The sequence below is a fragment of the Ambystoma mexicanum genome, chromosome 1p (genome assembly GCF_040938575.1).
Source record: "Ambystoma mexicanum isolate Mex_15411 chromosome 1p, UKY_AmexF1_1, whole genome shotgun sequence".
NCBI lineage: Eukaryota > Metazoa > Chordata > Amphibia > Caudata > Ambystomatidae > Ambystoma > Ambystoma mexicanum.
In genome coordinates, this window is record NC_090921.1 from 1475384356 (window position 1) to 1475409798 (window position 25443).

Consider the following 25443-nt stretch of genomic DNA (forward strand, 5'->3'; position numbering starts at 1 on the left):
TATTTGTGAATGAGTTAGGCATTTTCTTTCAAGGGAAGAAAGCTCCCCCCTGCAACTGGCCTCCCTCATATGCTCCAGTCAGAAGGCATACTTTTTCTGACTGAGCATGTCGCTAATAACGCCAAGTTAGCGTATTTGATCCCTGTATTGGCCACTTTGTCAATTTGGGAAAAATGTCTGCAGAAGCATTAGATTGATGCAGAATTCCCACCCACAGCTTTAGATTTACTATGACAAGTTTACTGTTTTGTTGGAAGCAGCAGTCCATAAATGGTCACAGGTCAGTACTGCTGTGGGAAATGACCAATGAGATGCATTTAACCTTCTTTGTCCCAGTTCTACTTAAATGTGATGCAGGCTACAAGTCAGTTTGAAGATAATTGTCATATTCATGAATTTCCTTCAGATCACATGTAGTTTTTCTTTAGGTTGTTGTGAGGATAAGGGTTTTATGTGTGAATGAGTTAGGCATTTTTTTTCCAAGGGAAAAAGACTCTCAGTTGGCCGGTTAGCTCAGTTGGTTAGAGAGTGGTGCTAATAACGCCAAGGTCACGGGTTTGATCCCCGTATTGGCCACTTTGTCATTTTGGGAAATATTTCTGCAGAAGCATGAGATTGATGCAGAATTGGCACTCACAGCTTTAGAGTTACTAACACAAGATTGCTGTTTTGTTGGTAGCAGCTGTGCATACATGGTCACGGGTCAGTACTGCTGCGGGACATAACCAATGTTGTTGTGAGGATAAGGGTTGTATTTGTGAATGAGTTAGGCATTTTCTTTCAAGGGAAGAAAACTACCCCCTGCAACTGGCCTCCCTCCTATGCTCCAGTCAGCAGGCATACTTTTTCTGACTGAGCATGGTGCTAATCACGCCAAGTTAGCGAATTTGATCCCAGTATTGGTCACTTTGTCAATTTGGGAAATATTTCTGCAGAAGCATGAGATTGATGCAGAATTCCCACCCACAGCTTGAGATTTACTATGACTAGTTTGCAGTTTTGTTGGAAGCAGCAGTCCATAAATGGTCACAGGTCAGTACTGCTGTGGGAAATGACCAATGAGATGCATTTAACCTGCTTTGTCCCAGTGCTACTTAAATGTGGTGCAGGCTACAAGTCAGTTTGAAGATAATTGTCATAATCGTGAATTTCCTTCAGATCACATTTAGTTTTTCTTTAGGTTGTTGTGAGGATAAGGGTTTTATGTGTGAATGAGTTAGGCATTTTTTTCCAAGGGAAGAAAAAATCCCTCTGCAACTGGCCTCCCTCTTATGCTCCACTCAGAAATATGCCTCTCAGCTGGCCGGTTAGAGCGTGGTGCTAATAACGCCAAGGTCACGGGTTCGATCCCCGTATTGGCCACTTTGTCATTTTGGGAAATATTTCTGCAGATGCATGAGATTGATGCAGAATTGGCACTCACAGCTTTAGAGTTACTAACACAAGATTGCCGTTTTGTTGGAAGCAGCTGTGCAAACATGGTCACGGGTCAGTACTGCTGTGGGAAATGACCAATGAGATGCATTTAACCTTCTTTGTCCCAGTGCTACTTAAATGTGATGCAGGCTACAAGTCAGTTTGAAGATAATTGTCATAATCATGAATTTCCTTCAGATCACATTTAGTTTTTCTTTAGGTTGTTGTGAGGATAAGGGTTTTATGTGTGAATGAGTTAGGCATTTTTTTTCCAATGGAAGAAAAAATCCCCCTGCAACTGGCCTCCCTCTTATGCTCCAGTCAGAAACAGGACTCTCAGCTGGCCGGTTAGAGCGTGGTGCTAATAACGCCAAGGTCACGGGTTCGATCCCTGTATTGGCCACTTTGTCATTTTGGGAAATATTTCTGCAGAAGCATGAGATTGATGCAGAATTGGCACTCACAGCTTTAGAGTTACTAACACAAGATTGCTGTTTTGTTGGAAGCAGTTGTGCATACATGGTCACGGGTCAGTACTGCTGCGGGACATAACCAATGTTGTTGTGAGGATAAGGGCTGTATTTGTGAATGAGTTAGGCATTTTCTTTCAAGGGAAGAAAGCTCCCCCCTGCAACTGGCCTCCCTCATATGCTCCAGTCAGAAGGCATACTTTTTCTGACTGAGCATGTCGCTAATAACGCCAAGTTAGCGTATTTGATCCCTGTATTGGCCACTTTGTCAATTTGGGAAAAATGTCTGCAGAAGCATTAGATTGATGCAGAATTCCCACCCACAGCTTTAGATTTACTATGACAAGTTTACTGTTTTGTTGGAAGCAGCAGTCCATAAATGGTCACAGGTCAGTACTGCTGTGGGAAATGACCAATGAGATGCATTTAACCTTCTTTGTCCCAGTTCTACTTAAATGTGATGCAGGCTACAAGTCAGTTTGAAGATAATTGTCATATTCATGAATTTCCTTCAGATCACATGTAGTTTTTCTTTAGGTTGTTGTGAGGATAAGGGTTTTATGTGTGAATGAGTTAGGCATTTTTTTTCCAATGGAAGAAAAAATCCCCCTGCAACTGGCCTCCCTCTTATGCTCCAGTCAGAAACAGGACTCTCAGCTGGCTGGTTAGAGCGTGGTGCTAATAACGCCAAGGTCATGGGTTCGATCCCCGTATTGGCCACTTTGTCATTTTGGGAAATATTTCTGCAGAAGCATGAGATTGATGCAGAATTGGCACTCACAGCTTTAGAGTTACTAACACAAGATTGCTGTTTTGTTGGAAGCAGCTGTGCATACATGGTCACGGGTCAGTACTGCTGCGGGACATAACCAATGTTGTTGTGAGGATAAGGGCTGTATTTGTGAATGAGTTAGGCATTTTCTTTCAAGGGAAGAAAACTCCCCCCTGCAACTGGCCTCCCTCCTATGCTCCAGTCAGAAGGCATACTTTTTCTGACTGAGCATGGTGCTAATAACGCCAAGTTAGCGTTTTGATCCCTGTATTGGCCACTTTGTCAATTTGGGAAAAATGTATGCAGAAGCATTAGATTGATGCAGAATTCCCACCCACAGCTTTAGATTTACTATGACAAGTTTACTGTTTTGTTGGAAGCAGCAGTCCATAAATGGTCACAGGTCAGTACTGCTGTGGGAAATGACCAATGAGATGCATTTAACCTTCTTTGTCTCAGTACTACTTAAATGTGACGCAGGCCACACGTCAGTTTGAAGATAATTGTAATATTCATGAATTTCCTTCAGATCACATGGAGTTTTTCTTTAGGTTGTTGTGAGGATAAGGGTTGTATGTGTGAATGAGTTAGGCATTTTTTTTCCAAGGGAAGAAAAAATCCCCCTGCAACTGGCCTCCCTCTTATGCTCCAGTCACTTTATCTGACTGAGCATGGTGCTAATCACGCCAAGTTAGCGAATGTGATCCCAGTATTGGCCACTTTGTCAATTTGGGAAATATTTCTGCAGAAGCATGAGACTGATGCAGAATTCCCACCCAGAGCTTTAGATTTACTATGACTAGTTTGCTGTTTTGTTTCAAGCAGCAGTCCATAAATGGTCACGGGTCAGTACTGCTGCCTGACGTCCAATGAGATGCATTTAACCTTCTTTGTCCCAGTTCTACTTAAATGTGATTCAGGCCACAAGTCAGTTTGAAGATAATTGTAATATTCATGAATTTCCTTCAGATCACATGTGGTTTTCCTTTAGGTTGTTGTGAGGATAAGGGTTGTATTTGTGAATGAGTTAGGCATTTTTTTTCCAAGGGAAGAAAAAATCCCCCTGCAACTGGCCTCCCTCTTATGGTCCAGTCAGAAACACGGCTCTCAGCTGGCCGGTGAGCTCAGTTGGTTAGAGCGTGGTGCTAATAATGCCAAGGTCATGGGTTCGATCCCTGTATTGGCCACTTTGTCATTTTGGGAAATATTTCTGCAGAAGCATGAGATTGATGCAGAATTGGCACCCACAGCATTAGAATTACTAACACAAGATTGCTGTTTTGTTGGAAGCAGCTGTGCATACATGGTCACGGGTCAGTACTGCTGCGGGACATAACCAATGTTGTTGTGAGGATAAGGGTTGTATTTGTGAATGAGTTAGGCATTTTCTTTCAAGGGAAGTAAACTCCCCCCTGCAACTGGCCTCCCTCCTATGCTCCAGTCAGAAGGCGTACTTTTTGTGACTGAGCATGGTGCTAATCACGCCAAGTTAGCGAATTTGATCCCAGCATTGGCCACTTTGTCAATTTGGGAAATATTTCTGCAGAAGCATGAGATTGATGCAGAATTCCCACCCACAGCTTTAGATTTACTATGACTAGTTTGCTGTTTTGTTTCAAGCAGCAGTCCATAAATGGTCACGGGTCAGTACTGCTGCGGCACTTCCAATGAGATGCATTTAACCTTCTTTGTCCCAGTTCTACTTAAATGTGATGCAGGCCACAGTCAGTTTGAAGATAATTGTAATATTCATGAATTTCCTTCAGATCACATGTAGTTTTTCTTTAGGTTGTTGTGAGGATAAGGGTTGTATGTGTGAATGAGTTAGGCATTTTTTTTCCAAGGTTAGAAAAAATCCCCCTGCAACTGGCCTCCCTCCTATGCTCCAGTCAGAAGGCATACTTTTTCTGACTGAGCATGGTGCTAATCACGCCAAGTTAGCGAATTTGATCCCAGTATTGGCCACTTTGTCAATTTGGGAAATATTTCTGCAGAAGCATGAGATTGATGCAGAATTCCCACCCACAGCTTTAGATTTACTATGACTAGTTTGCTGTTTTGTTGGAAGCAGCAGTCCATAAATGGTCACAGGTCAGTACTGCTGTGGGAAATGACCAATGAGATGCATTTAACCTTCTTTGTCCCAGTTCTACTTAAATGTGATGCAGGCTACAAGTCAGTTTGAAGATAATTGTCATATTCATGAATTTCCTTCAGATCACATGTAGTTTTTCTTTAGGTTGTTGTGAGGATAAGGGTTTTATGTGTGAATGAGTTAGGCATTTTTTTTCCAATGGAATACAAAATCCCCCTGCAACTGGCCTCCCTCTTATGGTCCAGTCAGAAATATTCCTCTCAGCTGGCCGGTTAGCTCAGTTGGTTAGAGCGTGGTGCTAATAATGCCAAGGTCACGGGTTCGATCCCCGTATTGGCCACTTTGTCATTTTGGGAAATATTTCTGCAGAAGGATGAGATTGATGCAGAATTGGCACTCACAGCTTTAGAGTTACTAACACAAGATTGCTGTTTTGTTGGAAGCAGCTGTGCATACATAGTCACGGGTCAGTACTGCTGCGGACATAACCAATGTTGTTGTGAGGATAAGGGTTGTATTTGTGAATGAGTTAGGCATTTTCTTTCAAGGAAAGAAAACTCCCCCCTGCAACTGGCCTCCCTCCTATGCTCCAGTCAGAAGCATACTTTTTCTGACTGAGCATGGTGCTAATCACGCCAAGTTAGCGAATTTGATCCCAGTATTGGCCACTTTGTCAATTTGGGAAAAATGTCTGCAGAAGCATTAGATTGATGCAGAATTCCCACCCACAGCTTTAGATTTACTATGACAAGTTTGCTGTTTTGTTGGAAGCAGCAGTCCATAAATGGTCACAGGTCAGTACGCTGTGGGAAATGACCAATGAGATGCATTTAACCTTCTTTGTCCCAGTTCTACTTAAATGTGATGCAGGCTACAAGTCAGTTTGAAGATAATTGTCATATTCATGAATTTCCTTCAGATCACATGTAGTTTTTCTTTAGGTTGTTGTGAGGATAAGGGTTTTATGTGTGAATGAGTTAGGCATTTTTTTTCCAATGGAAGAAAAAATCCCCCTGCAACTGGCCTCCCTCTTATGGTCCAGTCAGAAATATTCCTCTCAGCTGGCCGGTTAGCTCAGTTGGTTAGAGCGTGGTGCTAATAATGCCAAGGTGACGGGTTCGATCCCTGTATTGGCCACTTTGTCATTTTGGGAAATATTTCTGCAGAAGGATGAGATTGATGCAGAATTGGCACTCACAGCTTTAGAGTTACTAACACAAGATTGCTGTTTTGTTGGAAGCAGCTGTGCATACATAGTCACGGGTCAGTACTGCTGCGGACATAACCAATGTTGTTGTGAGGATAAGGGTTGTATTTGTGAATGAGTTAGGCATTTTCTTTCAAGGAAAGAAAACTCCATCCTGCAACTGGCCTCCCTCCTATGCTCCAGTCAGAAGCATACTTTTTCTGACTGAGCATGGTGCTAATCACGCCAAGTTAGCGAATTTGATCCCAGTATTGGCCACTTTGTCAATTTGGGAAAAATGTCTGCAGAAGCATTAGATTGATGCAGAATTCCCACCCACAGCTTTAGATTTACTATGACTAGTTTGCTGTTTTGTTGGAAGCAGCAGTCCATAAATGGTCACAGGTCAGTACTGCTGTGGGAAATGACCAATGAGATGCATTTAACCTTCTTTGTCCCAGTTCTACTTAAATGTGATGCAGGCTACAAGTCAGTTTGAAGATAATTGTCATATTCATGAATTTCCTTCAGATCACATGTAGTTTTTCTTTAGGTTGTTGTGAGGATAAGGGTTTTATGTGTGAATGAGTTAGGCATTTTTTTTCCAATGGAAGAAAAAATCCCCCTGCAACTGGCCTCCCTCTTATGGTCCAGTCAGAAATATTCCTCTCAGCTGGCCGGTTAGCTCAGTTGGTTAGAGCGTGGTGCTAATAACCCCAAGGTCACGGGTTCGATCCCCGTATTGGCCACTTTGTCATTTTGGGAAATATTTCTGCAGAAGGATGAGATTGATGCAGAATTGGCACTCACAGCTTTAGAGTTACTAACACAAGATTGCTGTTTTGTTGGAAGCAGCTGTGCATACATAGTCACGGGTCAGTACTGCTGCGGACATAACCAATGTTGTTGTGAGGATAAGGGTTGTATTTGTGAATGAGTTAGGCATTTTCTTTCAAAGGAAGAAAACTCCCCCCTGCAACTGGCCTCCCTCCTATGCTCCAGTCAGAAGGCATACTTTTTCTGACTGAGCATGGTGCTAATCACGCCAAGTTAGCGAATTTGATCCCAGTATTGGCCACTTTGTCAATTTGGGAAATATTTCTGCAGAAGCATGTGATTGATGCAGAATTCCCACCCACAGCTTTAGATTTACTATGACTAGTTTGCTGTTTTGTTGGAAGCAGCAGTCCATAAATGGTCACAGGTCAGTACTGCTGTGGGAAATGACCAATGAGATGCATTTAACCTTCTTTGTCCCAGTTCTACTTAAATGTGATGCAGGCTACAAGTCAGTTTGAAGATAATTGCCATATTCATGAATTTCCTTCAGATCACATGTAGTTTTTCTTTAGGTTGTTGTGAGGATAAGGGTTTTATGTGTGAATGAGTTAGGCATTTTTTTTCCAAGGGAAGAAAAAATCCCCCTGCAACTGGCCTCCCTCTTATGGTCCAGTCAGAAATATGCCTCTCAGCTGGCCGGTTAGCTCAGTTGGTTAGAGCGTGGTGCTAATAACGCCAAGGTCACGGGTTCGATCCCCGTATTGGCCACTTTATCATTTTGGGAAATATTTCTGCAGAAGGATGAGATTGATGCAGAATTGGCACTCACAGCTTTAGAGTTACTAACACAAGATTGCTGTTTTGTTGGAAGCAGCTGTGCATACATAGTCACGGGTCAGTACTGCTGCGGACATAACCAATGTTGTTGTGAGGATAAGGGTTGTATTTGTGAATGAGTTAGGCATTTTCTTTCAAGGAAAGAAAACTCCCCCCTGCAACTGGCCTCCCTCCTATGCTCCAGTCAGAAGCATACTTTTTCTGACTGAGCATGGTGCTAATCACGCCAAGTTAGCGAATTTGATCCCAGTATTGGCCACTTTGTCAATTTGGGAAAAATGTCTGCAGAAGCATTAGATTGATGCAGAATTCCCACCCACAGCTTTAGATTTACTATGACAAGTTTGCTGTTTTGTTGGAAGCAGCAGTCCATAAATGGTCACAGGTCAGTACTGCTGTGGGAAATGACCAATGAGATGCATTTAACCTTCTTTGTCGCAGTACTACTTAAATGTGATGCAGGCCACAAGTCAGTTTGAAGATAATTGTAATATTCATGAATTTCCTTCAGATCACATGGAGTTTTTCTTTAGGTTGTTGTGAGGATAAGGGTTGTCTGTGTGAATGAGTTAGGCATTTTTTTTCCAAGGGAAGAAAACATCCCCCTACAACTGGCCTCCTGCTTATGCTTGAGTCAGAAATAAAACTCTCAGCTGGCTGTTTAGCTCATTTGGTTAGAGCGTGGTGCTAATAATGGCAAGGTCATGGGTCCCCGTATTGGCCTACTTGTCATTTTGGGAAATATTTCTGCAGAAGCATGAGATTGATGCAGAATTGGCACTCACAGCTTTAGAGTTACTAACACAAGATTGCTGTTTTGTTGGAAGCAGCTGTGCATACATGGTCACGGGTCAGTACTGCTGCGGGACATAACCAATGTTGTTGTGAGGATAAGGGTTGTATTTGTGAATGAGTTAGGCATTTTCTTTCAAGGGAAGAAAACTCCCCCCTGCAACTGGCCTCCCTCCTATGCTCCAGTCAGAAGGCATACTTTTTCTGACTGAGCATGGTGCTAATCACGCCAAGTTAGCGGATTTGATCCCAGTATTGGCCACTTTGTCAATTTGGGAAATATTTCTGCAGAAGCATGAGATTGATGCAGAATTCCCACCCACAGCTTTAGATTTACTATGACTAGTTTGCTGTTTTGTTGGAAGCAGCAGTCCATAAATGGTCACAGGTCAGTACTGCTGTGGGAAATGACCAATGAGATGCATTTAACCTTCTTTGTCCCAGTTCTACTTAAATGTGATGCAGGCTACAAGTCAGTTTGAAGATAATTGTCATATTCATGAATTTCCTTCAGATCACATGTAGTTTTTCTTTAGGTTGTTGTGAGGATAAGGGTTTTATGTGTGAATGACTTAGGCATTTTTTTTCCAAGGGAAGAAAAAATCCCCCTGCAACTGGCCTCCCTCTAATGCTCCAGTCAGAAACAGGGCTCTCAGCTGGTCGGTTAGCTCAGTTGGTTAGAGCGTGGTGCTAATAATGCCAAGGTCACGGGTTCGATCCCAGTATTGGCCACTTTGTCATTTTGGGAAATATTTCTGCAGAAGCATGAGATTGATGCAGAATTGGCACTCACAGCTTTAGAGTTACTAACACAAGATTGCTGTTTTGTTGGAAGCAGCTGTGCATACATAGTCACGGGTCAGTACTTCTGCGGACATAACCAATGTTGTTGTGAGGATAAGGGTTGTATTTGTGAATGAGTTAGGCATTTTCTTTCAAGGGAAGAAAACTCCCCCCTGCAACTGGCCTCCCTCCTATGCTCCAGTCAGAAGGCATACTTTTTCTGACTGAGCATGGTGCTAATCACGCCAAGTTAGCGAATTTGATCCCAGTATTGGCCACTTTGTCAATTTGGGAAATATTTCTGCAGAAGCATGAGATTGATGCAGAATTCCCACCCACACTTTAGATTTACTATGACTAGTTTGCTGTTTTGTTGGAAGCAGCAGTCCATAAATGGTCACAGGTCAGTACTGCTGTGGGAAATGACCAATGAGATGCATTTAACCTTCTTTGTCCCAGTTCTACTTAAATGTGATGCAGGCTACAAGTCAGTTTGAAGATAATTGTCATATTCATGAATTTCCTTCAGATCACATGTAGTTTTTCTTTAGGTTGTTGTGAGGATAAGGGTTTTATGTGTGAATGAGTTAGGCATTTTTTTCCAAGGGAAAAAGACTTTCAGCTGGCCGGTTAGCTCAGTTGGTTAGAGCGTGGTGCTAATAACGCCAAGGTCACCGGTTCGATCCCCGTATTGGCCACTTTGTCATTTTGGGAAATATTTCTGCAGAAGCATGAGATTGATGCAGAATTGGCACTCACAGCTTTAGAGTTACTAACACAAGACTGCCGTTTTGTTGGTAGCAGCTGTGCATACATGGTCACGGGTCAGTACTGCTGCGGGACATAACCAATGTTGTTGTGAGGATAAGGGTTGTATTTGTGAATGAGTTAGGCATTTTCTTTCAAGGGAAGAAAACTCCCCCCTGCAACTGGCCTCCCTCCTATGCTCCAGTCAGAAGGCATACTTTTTCTGACTGAGCATGGTGCTAATCACGCCAAGTTAGCGGATTTGATCCCAGTATTGGCCACTTTGTCAATTTGGGAAATATTTCTGCAGAAGCATGAGATTGATGCAGAATTCCCACCCACAGCTTTAGATTTACTATGACTAGTTTCCTGTTTTGTTGGAAGCAGCAGTCCATAAATGGTCACAGGTCAGTACTGCTGTGGGAAATGACCAATGAGATGCATTTAACCTTCTTTGTCCCAGTTCTACTTAAATGTGATGCAGGCTACAAGTCAGTTTGAAGATAATTGTCATATTCGTGAATTTCCTTCAGATCACATGTAGTTTTTCTTTAGGTTGTTGTGAGGATAAGGGTTGTCTGTGTGAATGAGTTAGGCATTTTTTTTCCAAGGGAAGAAAACATCCCCCTGCAACTGGCCTCCCTCTTATGCTCCAGTCACTTTATCTGACTGAGCATGGTGCTAATCACGCCAAGTTAGCGAATGTGATCCCAGTATTGGCCACTTTGTCAATTTGGGAAATATTTCTGCAGAAGCATGAGACTGATGCAGAATTCCCACCCAGAGCTTTAGATTTACTATGACTAGTTTGCTGTTTTGTTTCAAGCAGCAGTCCATAAATGGTCACGGGTCAGTACTGCTGCCTGACGTCCAATGAGATGCATTTAACCTTCTTTGTCCCAGTTCTACTTAAATGTGATTCAGGCCACAAGTCAGTTTGAAGATAATTGTAATATTCATGAATTTCCTTCAGATCACATGTGGTTTTCCTTTAGGTTGTTGTGAGGATAAGGGTTGTATTTGTGAATGAGTTAGGCATTTTTTTTCCAAGGGAAGAAAAAATCCCCCTGCAACTGGCCTCCCTCTTATGGTCCAGTCAGAAACACGGCTCTCAGCTGGCCGGTGAGCTCAGTTGGTTAGAGCGTGGTGCTAATAATGCCAAGGTCATGGGTTCGATCCCTGTATTGGCCACTTTGTCATTTTGGGAAATATTTCTGCAGAAGCATGAGATTGATGCAGAATTGGCACCCACAGCATTAGAATTACTAACACAAGATTGCTGTTTTGTTGGAAGCAGCTGTGCATACATGGTCACGGGTCAGTACTGCTGCGGGACATAACCAATGTTGTTGTGAGGATAAGGGTTGTATTTGTGAATGAGTTAGGCATTTTCTTTCAAGGGAAGTAAACTCCCCCCTGCAACTGGCCTCCCTCCTATGCTCCAGTCAGAAGGCGTACTTTTTGTGACTGAGCATGGTGCTAATCACGCCAAGTTAGCGAATTTGATCCCAGCATTGGCCACTTTGTCAATTTGGGAAATATTTCTGCAGAAGCATGAGATTGATGCAGAATTCCCACCCACAGCTTTAGATTTACTATGACTAGTTTGCTGTTTTGTTTCAAGCAGCAGTCCATAAATGGTCACGGGTCAGTACTGCTGCGGCACTTCCAATGAGATGCATTTAACCTTCTTTGTCCCAGTTCTACTTAAATGTGATGCAGGCCACAGTCAGTTTGAAGATAATTGTAATATTCATGAATTTCCTTCAGATCACATGTAGTTTTTCTTTAGGTTGTTGTGAGGATAAGGGTTGTATGTGTGAATGAGTTAGGCATTTTTTTTCCAAGGTTAGAAAAAATCCCCCTGCAACTGGCCTCCCTCCTATGCTCCAGTCAGAAGGCATACTTTTTCTGACTGAGCATGGTGCTAATCACGCCAAGTTAGCGAATTTGATCCCAGTATTGGCCACTTTGTCAATTTGGGAAATATTTCTGCAGAAGCATGAGATTGATGCAGAATTCCCACCCACAGCTTTAGATTTACTATGACTAGTTTGCTGTTTTGTTGGAAGCAGCAGTCCATAAATGGTCACAGGTCAGTACTGCTGTGGGAAATGACCAATGAGATGCATTTAACCTTCTTTGTCCCAGTTCTACTTAAATGTGATGCAGGCTACAAGTCAGTTTGAAGATAATTGTCATATTCATGAATTTCCTTCAGATCACATGTAGTTTTTCTTTAGGTTGTTGTGAGGATAAGGGTTTTATGTGTGAATGAGTTAGGCATTTTTTTTCCAATGGAATACAAAATCCCCCTGCAACTGGCCTCCCTCTTATGGTCCAGTCAGAAATATTCCTCTCAGCTGGCCGGTTAGCTCAGTTGGTTAGAGCGTGGTGCTAATAATGCCAAGGTCACGGGTTCGATCCCCGTATTGGCCACTTTGTCATTTTGGGAAATATTTCTGCAGAAGGATGAGATTGATGCAGAATTGGCACTCACAGCTTTAGAGTTACTAACACAAGATTGCTGTTTTGTTGGAAGCAGCTGTGCATACATAGTCACGGGTCAGTACTGCTGCGGACATAACCAATGTTGTTGTGAGGATAAGGGTTGTATTTGTGAATGAGTTAGGCATTTTCTTTCAAGGAAAGAAAACTCCCCCCTGCAACTGGCCTCCCTCCTATGCTCCAGTCAGAAGCATACTTTTTCTGACTGAGCATGGTGCTAATCACGCCAAGTTAGCGAATTTGATCCCAGTATTGGCCACTTTGTCAATTTGGGAAAAATGTCTGCAGAAGCATTAGATTGATGCAGAATTCCCACCCACAGCTTTAGATTTACTATGACAAGTTTGCTGTTTTGTTGGAAGCAGCAGTCCATAAATGGTCACAGGTCAGTACGCTGTGGGAAATGACCAATGAGATGCATTTAACCTTCTTTGTCCCAGTTCTACTTAAATGTGATGCAGGCTACAAGTCAGTTTGAAGATAATTGTCATATTCATGAATTTCCTTCAGATCACATGTAGTTTTTCTTTAGGTTGTTGTGAGGATAAGGGTTTTATGTGTGAATGAGTTAGGCATTTTTTTTCCAATGGAAGAAAAAATCCCCCTGCAACTGGCCTCCCTCTTATGGTCCAGTCAGAAATATTCCTCTCAGCTGGCCGGTTAGCTCAGTTGGTTAGAGCGTGGTGCTAATAATGCCAAGGTGACGGGTTCGATCCCTGTATTGGCCACTTTGTCATTTTGGGAAATATTTCTGCAGAAGGATGAGATTGATGCAGAATTGGCACTCACAGCTTTAGAGTTACTAACACAAGATTGCTGTTTTGTTGGAAGCAGCTGTGCATACATAGTCACGGGTCAGTACTGCTGCGGACATAACCAATGTTGTTGTGAGGATAAGGGTTGTATTTGTGAATGAGTTAGGCATTTTCTTTCAAGGAAAGAAAACTCCATCCTGCAACTGGCCTCCCTCCTATGCTCCAGTCAGAAGCATACTTTTTCTGACTGAGCATGGTGCTAATCACGCCAAGTTAGCGAATTTGATCCCAGTATTGGCCACTTTGTCAATTTGGGAAAAATGTCTGCAGAAGCATTAGATTGATGCAGAATTCCCACCCACAGCTTTAGATTTACTATGACTAGTTTGCTGTTTTGTTGGAAGCAGCAGTCCATAAATGGTCACAGGTCAGTACTGCTGTGGGAAATGACCAATGAGATGCATTTAACCTTCTTTGTCCCAGTTCTACTTAAATGTGATGCAGGCTACAAGTCAGTTTGAAGATAATTGTCATATTCATGAATTTCCTTCAGATCACATGTAGTTTTTCTTTAGGTTGTTGTGAGGATAAGGGTTTTATGTGTGAATGAGTTAGGCATTTTTTTTCCAATGGAAGAAAAAATCCCCCTGCAACTGGCCTCCCTCTTATGGTCCAGTCAGAAATATTCCTTTCAGCTGGCCGGTTAGCTCAGTTGGTTAGAGCGTGGTGCTAATGACCCCAAGGTCACGGGTTCGATCCCCGTATTGGCCACTTTGTCATTTTGGGAAATATTTCTGCAGAAGGATGAGATTGATGCAGAATTGGCACTCACAGCTTTAGAGTTACTAACACAAGATTGCTGTTTTGTTGGAAGCAGCTGTGCATACATAGTCACGGGTCAGTACTGCTGCGGACATAACCAATGTTGTTGTGAGGATAAGGGTTGTATTTGTGAATGAGTTAGGCATTTTCTTTCAAAGGAAGAAAACTCCCCCCTGCAACTGGCCTCCCTCCTATGCTCCAGTCAGAAGGCATACTTTTTCTGACTGAGCATGGTGCTAATCAAGCCAAGTTAGCGAATTTGATCCCAGTATTGGCCACTTTGTCAATTTGGGAAATATTTCTGCAGAAGCATGTGATTGATGCAGAATTCCCACCCACAGCTTTAGATTTACTATGACTAGTTTGCTGTTTTGTTGGAAGCAGCAGTCCATAAATGGTCACAGGTCAGTACTGCTGTGGGAAATGACCAATGAGATGCATTTAACCTTCTTTGTCCCAGTTCTACTTAAATGTGATGCAGGCTACAAGTCAGTTTGAAGATAATTGCCATATTCATGAATTTCCTTCAGATCACATGTAGTTTTTCTTTAGGTTGTTGTGAGGATAAGGGTTTTATGTGTGAATGAGTTAGGCATTTTTTTTCCAAGGGAAGAAAAAATCCCCCTGCAACTGGCCTCCCTCTTATGGTCCAGTCAGAAATATGCCTCTCAGCTGGCCGGTTAGCTCAGTTGGTTAGAGCGTGGTGCTAATAACGCCAAGGTCACGGGTTCGATCCCCGTATTGGCCACTTTATCATTTTGGGAAATATTTCTGCAGAAGGATGAGATTGATGCAGAATTGGCACTCACAGCTTTAGAGTTACTAACACAAGATTGCTGTTTTGTTGGAAGCAGCTGTGCATACATAGTCACGGGTCAGTACTGCTGCGGACATAACCAATGTTGTTGTGAGGATAAGGGTTGTATTTGTGAATGAGTTAGGCATTTTCTTTCAAGGAAAGAAAACTCCCCCCTGCAACTGGCCTCCCTCCTATGCTCCAGTCAGAAGCATACTTTTTCTGACTGAGCATGGTGCTAATCACGCCAAGTTAGCGAATTTGATCCCAGTATTGGCCACTTTGTCAATTTGGGAAAAATGTCTGCAGAAGCATTAGATTGATGCAGAATTCCCACCCACAGCTTTAGATTTACTATGACAAGTTTGCTGTTTTGTTGGAAGCAGCAGTCCATAAATGGTCACAGGTCAGTACTGCTGTGGGAAATGACCAATGAGATGCATTTAACCTTCTTTGTCGCAGTACTACTTAAATGTGATGCAGGCCACAAGTCAGTTTGAAGATAATTGTAATATTCATGAATTTCCTTCAGATCACATGGAGTTTTTCTTTAGGTTGTTGTGAGGATAAGGGTTGTCTGTGTGAATGAGTTAGGCATTTTTTTTCCAAGGGAAGAAAACATCCCCCTACAACTGGCCTCCTGCTTATGCTTGAGTCAGAAATAAAACTCTCAGCTGGCTGTTTAGCTCATTTGGTTAGAGCGTGGTGCTAATAATGGCAAGGTCATGGGTCCCCGTATTGGCCTACTTGTCATTTTGGGAAATATTTCTGCAGAAGCATGAGATTGATGCAGAATTGGCACTCACAGCTTTAGAGTTACTAACACAAGATTGCTGTTTTGTTGGAAGCAGCTGTGCATACATGGTCACGGGTCAGTACTGCTGCGGGACATAACCAATGTTGTTGTGAGGATAAGGGTTGTATTTGTGAATGAGTTAGGCATTTTCTTTCAAGGGAAGAAAACTCCCCCCTGCAACTGGCCTCCCTCCTATGCTCCAGTCAGAAGGCATACTTTTTCTGACTGAGCATGGTGCTAATCACGCCAAGTTAGCGGATTTGATCCCAGTATTGGCCACTTTGTCAATTTGGGAAATATTTCTGCAGAAGCATGAGATTGATGCAGAATTCCCACCCACAGCTTTAGATTTACTATGACTAGTTTGCTGTTTTGTTGGAAGCAGCAGTCCATAAATGGTCACAGGTCAGTACTGCTGTGGGAAATGACCAATGAGATGCATTTAACCTTCTTTGTCCCAGTTCTACTTAAATGTGATGCAGGCTACAAGTCAGTTTGAAGATAATTGTCATATTCATGAATTTCCTTCAGATCACATGTAGTTTTTCTTTAGGTTGTTGTGAGGATAAGGGTTTTATGTGTGAATGACTTAGGCATTTTTTTTCCAAGGGAAGAAAAAATCCCCCTGCAACTGGCCTCCCTCTAATGCTCCAGTCAGAAACAGGGCTCTCAGCTGGTCGGTTAGCTCAGTTGGTTAGAGCGTGGTGCTAATAATGCCAAGGTCACGGGTTCGATCCCAGTATTGGCCACTTTGTCATTTTGGGAAATATTTCTGCAGAAGCATGAGATTGATGCAGAATTGGCACTCACAGCTTTAGAGTTACTAACACAAGATTGCTGTTTTGTTGGAAGCAGCTGTGCATACATAGTCACGGGTCAGTACTTCTGCGGACATAACCAATGTTGTTGTGAGGATAAGGGTTGTATTTGTGAATGAGTTAGGCATTTTCTTTCAAGGGAAGAAAACTCCCCCCTGCAACTGGCCTCCCTCCTATGCTCCAGTCAGAAGGCATACTTTTTCTGACTGAGCATGGTGCTAATCACGCCAAGTTAGCGAATTTGATCCCAGTATTGGCCACTTTGTCAATTTGGGAAATATTTCTGCAGAAGCATGAGATTGATGCAGAATTCCCACCCACACTTTAGATTTACTATGACTAGTTTGCTGTTTTGTTGGAAGCAGCAGTCCATAAATGGTCACAGGTCAGTACTGCTGTGGGAAATGACCAATGAGATGCATTTAACCTTCTTTGTCCCAGTTCTACTTAAATGTGATGCAGGCTACAAGTCAGTTTGAAGATAATTGTCATATTCATGAATTTCCTTCAGATCACATGTAGTTTTTCTTTAGGTTGTTGTGAGGATAAGGGTTTTATGTGTGAATGAGTTAGGCATTTTTTTCCAAGGGAAAAAGACTTTCAGCTGGCCGGTTAGCTCAGTTGGTTAGAGCGTGGTGCTAATAACGCCAAGGTCACCGGTTTGATCCCCGTATTGGCCACTTTGTCATTTTGGGAAATATTTCTGCAGAAGCATGAGATTGATGCAGAATTGGCACTCACAGCTTTAGAGTTACTAACACAAGACTGCCGTTTTGTTGGTAGCAGCTGTGCATACATGGTCACGGGTCAGTACTGCTGCGGGACATAACCAATGTTGTTGTGAGGATAAGGGTTGTATTTGTGAATGAGTTAGGCATTTTCTTTCAAGGGAAGAAAACTCCCCCCTGCAACTGGCCTCCCTCCTATGCTCCAGTCAGAAGGCATACTTTTTCTGACTGAGCATGGTGCTAATCACGCCAAGTTAGCGGATTTGATCCCAGTATTGGCCACTTTGTCAATTTGGGAAATATTTCTGCAGAAGCATGAGATTGATGCAGAATTCCCACCCACAGCTTTAGATTTACTATGACTAGTTTCCTGTTTTGTTGGAAGCAGCAGTCCATAAATGGTCACAGGTCAGTACTGCTGTGGGAAATGACCAATGAGATGCATTTAACCTTCTTTGTCCCAGTTCTACTTAAATGTGATGCAGGCTACAAGTCAGTTTGAAGATAATTGTCATATTCGTGAATTTCCTTCAGATCACATGTAGTTTTTCTTTAGGTTGTTGTGAGGATAAGGGTTGTCTGTGTGAATGAGTTAGGCATTTTTTTTTCCAAGGGAAGAAAACATCCCCCTACAACTGGCCTCCTGCTTATGCTTGAGTCAGAAACAAAACTCTCAGCTGGCTGTTTAGCTCATTTGGTTAGAGAGTGGTGCTAATAATGGCAAGGTCACGGGTCCCCGTATTGGCCTCCTTGTCATTTTGGGAAATATTTCTGCAGAAGCATGAGATTGATGCAGAATTGGCACTCACAGCTTTAGAGTTACTAACACAAGATTGCTGTTTTGTTGGAAGCAGCTGTGCATACATGGTCACGGGTCAGTACTGCTGCGGGACATAACCAATGTTGTTGTGAGGATAAGGGTTGTATTTGTGAATGAGTTAGGCATTTTCTTTCAAGGGAAGAAAACTCCCCCCTGCAAATGGCCTCCCTCCTATGCTCCAGTCAGAAGGCATACTTTTTCTGACTGAGCATGGTGCTAATCACGCCAAGTTAGCGGATTTGATCCCAGTATTGGCCACTTTGTCAATTTGGGAAATATTTCTGCAGAAGCATGAGATTGATGCAGAATTCCCACCCACAGCTTTAGATTTACTATGACTAGTTTGCTGTTTTGTTGGAAGCAGCAGTCCATAAATGGTCACAGGTCAGTACTGCTGTGGGAAATGACCAAGGAGATGCATTTAACCTTCTTTGTCCCAGTTCTACTTAAATGTGATGCAGGCTACAAGTCAGTTTGAAGATAATTGCCATATTCATGAATTTCCTTCAGATCACATGTAGTTTTTCTTTAGGTTGTTGTGAGGATAAGGGTTTTATGTGTGAATGAGTTAGGCATTTTTTTTCCAAGGGAAGAAAAAATCCCCCTGCAACTGGCCTCCCTCTTATGGTCCAGTCAGAAATATGCCTCTCAGCTGGCCGGTTAGCTCAGTTGGTTAGAGCGTGGTGCTAATAATGCCAAGGTCACGGGTTCGATCCCCGTATTGGCCACTTTATCATTTTGGGAAATATTTCTGCAGACGGATGAGATTGATGCAGAATTGGCACTCACAGCTTTAGAGTTACTAACACAAGATTGCTGTTTTGTTGGAAGCAGCTGTGCATACATAGTCACGGGTCAGTACTGCTGCGGACATAACCAATGTTGTTGTGAGGATAAGGGTTGTATTTGTGAATGAGTTAGGCATTTTCTTTCAAGGAAAGAAAACTCCCCCCTGCAACTGGCCTCCCTCCTATGCTCCAGTCAGAAGGCATACTTTTTCTGACTGAGCATGGTGCTAATCACGCCAAGTTAGCGAATTTGATCCCAGTATTGGCCACTTTGTCAATTTGGGAAATATTTCTGCAGAAGCATGAGATTGATGCAGAATTCCCACCCACACTTTAGATTTACTATTAGTTTGCTGTTTTGTTGGAAGCAGCAGTCCATAAATGGTCACAGGTCAGTACTGCTGTGGGAAATGACCAATGAGATGCATTTAACCTTCTTTGTCCCAGTTCTACTTAAATGTGATGCAGGCTACAAGTCAGTTTGAAGATAATTGTCATATTCATGAATTTCCTTCAGATCACATGTAGTTTTTCTTTAGGTTGTTGTGAGGATAAGGGTTTTATGTGTGAATGAGTTAGGCATTTTTTTCCAAGGGAAAAAGACTTTCAGCTGGCCGGTTAGCTCAGTTGGTTAGAGCGTGGTGCTAATAACGCCAAGGTCACCGGTTCGATCCCCGTATTGGCCACTTTGTCATTTTGGGAAATATTTCTGCAGAAGCATGAGATTGATGCAGAATTGGCACTCACAGCTTTAGAGTTACTAACACAAGACTGCCGTTTTGTTGGTAGCAGCTGTGCATACATGGTCACGGGTCAGTACTGCTGCGGGACATAACCAATGTTGTTGTGAGGATAAGGGTTGTATTTGTGAATGAGTTAGGCATTTTCTTTCAAGGGAAGAAAACTCCCCCCTGCAACTGGCCTCCCTCCTATGCTCCAGTCAGAAGGCATACTTTTTCTGACTGAGCATGGTGCTAATCACGCCAAGTTAGCGGATTTGATCCCAGTATTGGCCACTTTGTCAATTTGGGAAATATTTCTGCAGAAGCATGAGATTGATGCAGAATTCCCACCCACAGCTTTAGATTTACTATGACTAGTTTCCTGTTTTGTTGGAAGCAGCAGTCCATAAATGGTCACAGGTCAGTACTGCTGTGGGAAATGACCAATGAGATGCATTTAACCTTCTTTGTCCCAGTTCTACTTAAATGTGATGCAGGCTACAAGTCAGTTTGAAGATAATTGTCATATTCGTGAATTTCCTTCAGATCACATGTAGTTTTTCTTTAGGTTGTTGTGAGGATAAGGGTTTTATGTGTGAATGAGTTAGGCATTTTTTTTCCAAGGGAAGAAAAAATCCCCCTGCAACTGGCCTCCCTCTTATGCTCCAGTTAGAAATATGCCTCTCAGCTTGCTGGTTAGCTCAGTTGGTTAGAGCGTGGTGCTAATAACTCCAAGGTCACGGGTTCGATCCCCGTATTGGCCACTTTGTCATTTTGGGAAATATTTCTGCAGAAGGATGAGATTGATGCAGAATTGGCACTCACAGCTTTAGAGTTACTAACACAAGATTGCTGTTTTGTTGGAAGCAGCTGTGCATACATAGTCACGGGTCAGTACTGCTGCGGACATAACCAATGTTGTTGTGAGGATAAGGGTTGTATTTGTGAATGAGTTAGGCATTTTCTTTCAAAGGAAGAAAACTCCCCCCTGCAACTGGCCTCCCTCCTATGCTCCAGTCAGAAGGCATACTTTTTCTGACTGAGCATGGTGCTAATCAAGCCAAGTTAGCGAATTTGATCCCAGTATTAGCCACTTTGTCAATTTGGGAAATATTTCTGCAGAAGCATGTGATTGATGCAGAATTCCCACCCACAGCTTTAGATTTACTATGACTAGTTTGCTGTTTTGTTGGAAGCAGCAGTCCATAAATGGTCACAGGTCAGTACTGCTGTGGGAAATGACCAATGAGATACATTTAACCTTCTTTGTCCCAGTTCTACTTAAATGTGATGCAGGCTACAAGTCAGTTTGAAGATAATTGCCATATTCATGAATTTCCTTCAGATCACATGTAGTTTTTCTTTAGGTTGTTGTGAGGATAAGGGTTTTATGTGTGAATGAGTTAGGCATTTTTTTTCCAAGGGAAGAAAAAATCCCCCTGCAACTGGCCTCCCTCTTATGGTCCAGTCAGAAATATGCCTCTCAGCTGGCCGGTTAGCTCAGTTGGTTAGAGCGTGGTGCTAATAATGCCAAGGTCACGGGTTCGATCCCCGTATTGGCCACTTTATCATTTTGGGAAATATTTCTGTAGAAGGATGAGATTGATGCAGAATTGGCACTCACAGCTTTAGAGTTACTAACACAAGATTGCTGTTTTGTTGGAAGCAGCTGTGCATACATAGTCACGGGTCAGTACTGCTGCGGACATAACCAATGTTGTTGTGAGGATAAGGGTTGTATTTGTGAATGAGTTAGGCATTTTCTTTCAAGGAAAGAAAACTCCCCCCTGCAACTGGCCTCCCTCCTATGCTCCAGTCAGAAGCATACTTTTTCTGACTGAGCATGGTGCTAATCACGCCAAGTTAGCGAATTTGATCCCAGTATTGGCCACTTTGTCAATTTGGGAAAAATGTCTGCAGAAGCATTAGATTGATGCAGAATTCCCACCCACAGCTTTAGATTTACTATGACTAGTTTGCTGTTTTGTTGGAAGCAGCAGTCCATAAATGGTCACAGGTCAGTACTGCTGTGGGAAATGACCAATGAGATGCATTTAACCTTCTTTGTCCCAGTTCTACTTAAATGTGATGCAGGCTACACGTCAGTTTGAAGATAATTGTCATATTCATGAATTTACTTCAGATCACATGTAGTTTTTCTTTAGGTTGTTGTGAGGATAAGAGTTTTATGTGTGAATGAGTTAGGCATTTTTTTTCCAAGGGAAGAAAAAATCCCCCTGCAACTGGCCTCCCTCTTATGCTCCAGTTAGAAATATGCCTCTCAGCTGGCCGGTTAGCTCAGTTGGTTAGAGCGTGGTGCTAATAACGCCAAGGTCACGGGTTCGATCCCCGTATTGGCCACTTTGTCATTTTGGGAAATATTTCTGCAGAAGCATGAGATTGATGCAGAATTGGCACTCACAGCTTTAGAGTTACTAACACAAGATTGCTGTTTTGTTGGAAGCAGCTGTGCATACATAGTCACGGGTCAGTACTGCTGCGGACATAACTAATGTTGTTGTGAGGATAAGGGTTGTATTTGTGAATGAGTTAGGCATTTTCTTTCAAGGGAAGAAAACTCCCCCCTGCAACTGGCCTCCCTCCTATGCTCCAGTCAGAAGGCTTACTTTTTCTGACTGAGCATGGTGCTAATCACGCCAAGTTAGCGAATTTGATCCCAGTATTGGCCACTTTGTAAATTTGGGAAATATTTCTGCAGAAGCATGAGATTGATGCAGAATTCCCACCCACAGCTTTATATTTACTATGACTAGTTTGCTGTTTTGTTGGAAGCAGCAGTCCATAAATGGTCACAGGTCAGTACTGCTGTGGGAAATGACCAATGAGATGCATTTAACCTTCTTTGTCGCAGTACTACTTAAATGTGATGCAGGCCACAAGTCAGTTTGAAGATAATTGTAATATTCATGAATTTCCATCAGATCACATGTAGTTTTTCTTTAGGTTGGTGTGAGGATAAGGGTTTTATGTGTGAATGAGTTAGGTATTTTTTTTCCAAGGGAAGAAAAAGTCCCCCTGCAACTGGCCTCCCTCTTATGGTCCAGTCAGAAATATGCCTCTCAGCTTGCCGGTTAGCTCAGTTGGTTAGAACGTGGTGCTAATAACGCCAAGGTCATGGGTTCGATCCCCGTATTGGCCACTTTGTCATTTTGGGAAATATTTCTGCAGAAGGATGAGATTGATGCAGAATTGGCACTCACAGCTTTAGAGTTACTAACACAAGATTGCTGTTTTGTTGGAAGCAGCTGTGCATACATGGTCACGGGTCAGTACTGCTGCGGGACATAACCAATGTTGTTGTGAGGATAAGGGTTGTATTTGTGAATGAGTTAGGCATTTTCTTTCAAGGGAAGAAAACTCCCCCCTGCAACTGGCCTCCCTCCTATGCTCCAGTCAGAAGGCATACTTTTTCTGACTGAGCATGGTGCTAATCACGCCAAGTTAGCGGATTTGATCCCAGTATTGGCCACTTTGTCAATTTGGGAAATATTTCTGCAGAAGCATGAGATTGATGCAGAATTCCCACCCACAGCTTTAGATTTACTATGACTAGTTTCCTGTTTTGTTGGAAGCAGCAGTCCATAAATGGTCACAGGTCAGTACTGCTGTGGGAAATGACCAATGAGATGCATTTAACCTTCTTTGTCCCAGTTCTACTTAAATGTGATGCAGGCTACAAGTCAGTTTGAAGATAATTGTCATATTCGTGAATTTCCTTCAGATCACATGTAGTTTTTCTTTAGGTTGTTGTGAGGATAAGGGTTTTATGTGTGAATGAGTTAGGCATTTTTTTTCCAAGGGAAGAAAAAATCCCCCTGCAACTGGCCTCCCTCTTATGGTCCAGTCAGAAATATGCCTCTCAGCTGGCCGGTTAGCTCAGTTGGTTAGAGCGTGGTGCTAATAATGCCAAGGTCACGGGTTCGATCCCCGTATTGGCCACTTTATCATTTTGGGAAATATTTCTGCAGAAGGATGAGATTGATGCAGAATTGGCACTCACAGCTTTAGAGTTACTAACACAAGATTGCTGTTTTGTTGGAAGCAGCTGTGCATACATAGTCACGGGTCAGTACTGCTGCGGACATAACCAATGTTGTTGTGAGGATAAGGGTTGTATTTGTGAATGAGTTAGGCATTTTCTTTCAAGGAAAGAAAACTCCCCCCTGCAACTGGCCTCCCTCCTATGCTCCAGTCAGAAGCATACTTTTTCTGACTGAGCATGGTGCTAATCACGCCAAGTTAGCGAATTTGATCCCAGTATTGGCCACTTTGTCAATTTGGGAAAAATGTCTGCAGAAGCATTAGATTGATGCAGAATTCCCACCCACAGCTTTAGATTTACTATGACTAGTTTGCTGTTTTGTTGGAAGCAGCAGTCCATAAATGGTCACAGGTCAGTACTGCTGTGGGAAATGACCAATGAGATGCATTTAACCTTCTTTGTCCCAGTTCTACTTAAATGTGATGCAGGCTACACGTCAGTTTGAAGATAATTGTCATATTCATGAATTTACTTCAGATCACATGTAGTTTTTCTTTAGGTTGTTGTGAGGATAAGAGTTTTATGTGTGAATGAGTTAGGCATTTTTTTTCCAAGGGAAGAAAAAATCCCCCTGCAACTGGCCTCCCTCTTATGCTCCAGTTAGAAATATGCCTCTCAGCTGGCCGGTTAGCTCAGTTGGTTAGAGCGTGGTGCAAATAACGCCAAGGTCACGGGTTCGATCGATCCCCGTATTGGCCACTTTGTCATTTTGGGAAATATTTCTGCAGAAGCATGAGATTGATGCAGAATTGGCACTCACAGCTTTAGAGTTACTAACACAAGATTGCTGTTTTGTTGGAAGCAGCTGTGCATACATAGTCACGGGTCAGTACTGCTGCGGACATAACTAATGTTGTTGTGAGGATAAGGGTTGTATTTGTGAATGAGTTAGGCATTTTCTTTCAAGGGAAGAAAACTCCCCCCTGCAACTGGCCTCCCTCCTATGCTCCAGTCAGAAGGCTTACTTTTTCTGACTGAGCATGGTGCTAATCACGCCAAGTTAGCGAATTTGATCCCAGTATTGGCCACTTTGTCAATTTGGGAAATATTTCTGCAGAAGCATGAGATTGATGCAGAATTCCCACCCACAGCTTTATATTTACTATGACTAGTTTGCTGTTTTGTTGGAAGCAGCAGTCCATAAATGGTCGCAGGTCAGTACTGCTGTGGGAAATGACCAATGAGATGCATTTAACCTTCTTTGTCGCAGTACTACTTAAATGTGATGCAGGCCACAAGTCAGTTTGAAGATAATTGTAATATTCATGAATTTCCTTCAGATCACATGTAGTTTTTCTTTAGGTTGGTGTGAGGATGTCAGTTTGAAGATAATTGTAATATTCATGAATTTCCTTCAGATCACATGGAGTTTTTCTTTAGGTTGTTGTGAGGATAAGGGTTGTCTGTGTGAATGAGTTAGGCATTTTTTTTCCAAGGGAAGAAAACATCCCCCTACAACTGGCCTCCTGCTTATGCTTGAGTCAGAAACAAAACTCTCAGCTGGCTGTTTAGCTCATTTGGTTAGAGAGTGGTGCTAATAATGGCAAGGTCACGGGTCCCCGTATTGGCCTCCTTGTCATTTTGGGAAATATTTCTGCAGAAGCATGAGATTGATGCAGAATTGGCACTCACAGCTTTAGAGTTACTAACACAAGATTGCTGTTTTGTTGGAAGCAGCTGTGCATACATGGTCACGGGTCAGTACTGCTGCGGACATAACTAATGTTGTTGTGAGGATAAGGGTTGTATTTGTGAATGAGTTAGGCATTTTCTTTCAAGGGAAGAAAACTCCCCCCTGCAACTGGCCTCCCTCCTATGCTCCAGTCAGAAGGCTTACTTTTTCTGACTGAGCATGGTGCTAATCACGCCAAGTTAGCGAATTTGATCCCAGTATTGGCCACTTTGTCAATTTGGGAAATATTTCTGCAGAAGCATGAGATTGATGCAGA

The 25443-nt window shown here is 42.6% G+C and overlaps 12 non-coding genes across 12 annotated transcripts; all 12 read left to right on the forward strand.

Annotated features, from left to right (window-relative positions):
- The first annotated feature begins 5019 nt into the window (after positions 1-5019).
- Positions 5020-5093, forward strand: TRNAI-AAU (transfer RNA isoleucine (anticodon AAU)). Its single transcript has one exon. It is a non-coding gene; the product is annotated as a tRNA-Ile (tRNA).
- A 1521-nt stretch (positions 5094-6614) lies between these two features.
- Positions 6615-6688, forward strand: TRNAI-AAU (transfer RNA isoleucine (anticodon AAU)). The gene has a single exon. It is a non-coding gene; the product is annotated as a tRNA-Ile (tRNA).
- Positions 6689-7413: 725 nt separating this feature from the next.
- TRNAI-AAU (transfer RNA isoleucine (anticodon AAU)) lies at positions 7414-7487 on the forward strand. The gene has a single exon. It is a non-coding gene; the product is annotated as a tRNA-Ile (tRNA).
- A 2268-nt stretch (positions 7488-9755) lies between these two features.
- On the forward strand, positions 9756-9829 carry TRNAI-AAU (transfer RNA isoleucine (anticodon AAU)). Its single transcript has one exon. It is a non-coding gene; the product is annotated as a tRNA-Ile (tRNA).
- A 2414-nt stretch (positions 9830-12243) lies between these two features.
- TRNAI-AAU (transfer RNA isoleucine (anticodon AAU)) lies at positions 12244-12317 on the forward strand. Its single transcript has one exon. It is a non-coding gene; the product is annotated as a tRNA-Ile (tRNA).
- Positions 12318-13838: 1521 nt separating this feature from the next.
- Positions 13839-13912, forward strand: TRNAI-AAU (transfer RNA isoleucine (anticodon AAU)). Its single transcript has one exon. It is a non-coding gene; the product is annotated as a tRNA-Ile (tRNA).
- A 725-nt stretch (positions 13913-14637) lies between these two features.
- Positions 14638-14711, forward strand: TRNAI-AAU (transfer RNA isoleucine (anticodon AAU)). The gene has a single exon. It is a non-coding gene; the product is annotated as a tRNA-Ile (tRNA).
- A 3864-nt stretch (positions 14712-18575) lies between these two features.
- Positions 18576-18649, forward strand: TRNAI-AAU (transfer RNA isoleucine (anticodon AAU)). The gene has a single exon. It is a non-coding gene; the product is annotated as a tRNA-Ile (tRNA).
- A 672-nt stretch (positions 18650-19321) lies between these two features.
- TRNAI-AAU (transfer RNA isoleucine (anticodon AAU)) lies at positions 19322-19395 on the forward strand. The gene has a single exon. It is a non-coding gene; the product is annotated as a tRNA-Ile (tRNA).
- A 1525-nt stretch (positions 19396-20920) lies between these two features.
- On the forward strand, positions 20921-20994 carry TRNAI-AAU (transfer RNA isoleucine (anticodon AAU)). The gene has a single exon. It is a non-coding gene; the product is annotated as a tRNA-Ile (tRNA).
- Positions 20995-21718: 724 nt separating this feature from the next.
- TRNAI-AAU (transfer RNA isoleucine (anticodon AAU)) lies at positions 21719-21792 on the forward strand. Its single transcript has one exon. It is a non-coding gene; the product is annotated as a tRNA-Ile (tRNA).
- A 1525-nt stretch (positions 21793-23317) lies between these two features.
- Positions 23318-23391, forward strand: TRNAI-AAU (transfer RNA isoleucine (anticodon AAU)). The gene has a single exon. It is a non-coding gene; the product is annotated as a tRNA-Ile (tRNA).
- The last annotated feature ends 2052 nt before the right edge of the window (positions 23392-25443 follow it).